This window comes from Balaenoptera ricei, chromosome 10, assembly GCF_028023285.1.
Source record: "Balaenoptera ricei isolate mBalRic1 chromosome 10, mBalRic1.hap2, whole genome shotgun sequence".
NCBI classification, from domain to species: Eukaryota; Metazoa; Chordata; class Mammalia; order Artiodactyla; family Balaenopteridae; genus Balaenoptera; species Balaenoptera ricei.
Window position 1 is genome coordinate 20,861,232 of NC_082648.1, and position 2,121 is coordinate 20,863,352.

At 42.6% G+C, this 2,121-nt stretch overlaps 1 non-coding gene across 1 annotated transcript; it reads left to right on the top strand.

Moving 5' to 3' along the window:
- Positions 1-1,760: 1,760 nt before the first annotated feature.
- Positions 1,761-1,833, top strand: TRNAG-UCC (transfer RNA glycine (anticodon UCC)). The gene has a single exon. It is a non-coding gene; the product is annotated as a tRNA-Gly (tRNA).
- Positions 1,834-2,121: the final 288 nt, after the last annotated feature.

Sequence of the window (2,121 nt, forward strand, 5' to 3'; positions counted from 1 at the left end):
ATGTTTATTGATCTGGGCCTCTAGATCTCGGAGTGATTTGCTTCCCAGCAATACATAATTAATAAAGACAGATGGGTAAGACCTGGAGAAGCTGAAAGAAACTACTTGGGTGTCCGATATATTTTTGGCAATTATGTAGCTAACACTCGGAGTGCCTGCATGGTGCTAGGCAGTGTGTTCTGTGTACTTTACATATAGCAGTTCATTTAGTCCTCACTTTGATCCTGTTATTATCACCATTTTACAGACAAAAACACTGCCACAGAGAGGTTAAGTGCAAGAGGCAGAGTTTGGAGGAAACCTCGGCAGTCTAGATCTTGAGTCCATGCTTTAACTGCTCTGCTGTCCTGCTCCTCTTATGGTTAATTCTAGTGGGGAGAGTGAAGCAAGTTTGGTCAGAAGGCCATTATAGGCAGGGGCGGAGGGGGCATGAGCAGAAACAAGAAGTTGGAAAGGCTCACTAAAGGCTAACTTTGACTTTACTAAGCGTACTCTGCATGAATAAAGTCACCCCCCCTTTCTCCCACTAAGAGCAACTAGCAGACTAGGAGGAAATCTGCCTGTTTTGGGAGGAGGAGCATTTTTCAAGAGATGCAGAAAGCCTAAGTAGTAGATAAGATAGATATGGCCATCCGTGCCGTTTTGTGATAATATCTTTTTTTTTTTTTTGGCTGCGCCTCGCTGCTTGTGGGATTTTAGTTCCCTGACCAGGTATCGAACCAGGCCCCCGGCAGTAAAAGCGCCACGTCCTAACCACTGGACTGCCAGGGAATTCCCTGTGATAATGTCTGTTTGCTCAACTAAGTTAACGTTCCCATCCCAACTGACTCAGAAGAAATAAACTCATCAACAGATTGACCCATGCCGCCTTCCTCCAAGATAAAACAAAATATATTATTGCGATTTTTCACAAATAATGGAAGTCATAGGCTATTTTGCTTTCTTTCTCTTCCTTTTCACAGTGACCTCCGAGTAAGCGTATCTGGCACTTAAAATAGCGTGAAGGGAGCAGGCACTCTGGGGTCTCAGCAGAGCCTCAGGTTCACTTCACGCCGGTCCTGTCCGTGCAGAGGACGCCAAAAAGTCCCCAGCATCTGTGCTATGAGCACCGTCACGTGACTGGTGAAAAGAATAAATCCCCAGCACACTTTAGCTGTTGTTGACAAAAATACTATATTGAGGGTCAGGAAATGAAGCCCAGTTGAGTTGTCCCAGCAAGATAATGGTACACAAAGCAAATTATTGGAAAGAATTTTAAAGAAGGTATAAGTATTGATGACTCCCTCTTATGACCTACACAGTGCTGTGACTTATATCACAGGAGTCAGGATCATTCTACCCTTGTCACAGTCTCACACCTGGCTGCTGATTTTCAGGATGAGAAGTTCTTGTCTGAGAAACTTCCTCTCTCCCATAACACAACAAAGCTGAATCTGTTGATTTGGGTATGTGGAGAACGCACAGGTTTTACAGAGAGTGATTTATTATTCAACTCTGTGTGCTAGTTACTTTGTGAGTAGTTTTATGGGGGAAAAGTCATGGTGAATAAGTGATTGCATTTTTGCATATCATAAAAAACAAGAAAGTGGGTGGAATATTTATGTAACACAACACTAACACTAATTCTTACCTGCCAGGCAGGAAAAATAAAAACATGTTTGTCTTGCAAACTAAACAGAGCTCTGGTTCAAGGATTTATGATTGCACATTTGGGAGGAATGAAATTCCTCTTCCATTTTAAAAATATGGGTATGGGGACTTCCCTGGTGGTCCAGTGGTTAAGACAATGCACTTCCAATGCAGGGGGTGCAGGTTCGATCCCTGCTCAGGGAACTAAGATCCCACATGCCACATGGTGTGGCAAAAAAAAAAAAAAATATGGGTACGTGTTCTATTTGGTGTTCTAGTATATAATATGGAAACATGAACCACTTGAGGGCTTGTTTTTGAAAGTATACCCCAGGCTGATATATAAAATATAAATGGCTCAGTCACTAGAGCCATACATAGCCTCTTCTTGGAGAAAGAACCTAAACTTTGGGTTTACATAGTTATTGGAACACCCTACCACTGCCACTCATTGCCACAGTCATACCCTTGACCTTGTTTTTAACAATAGCC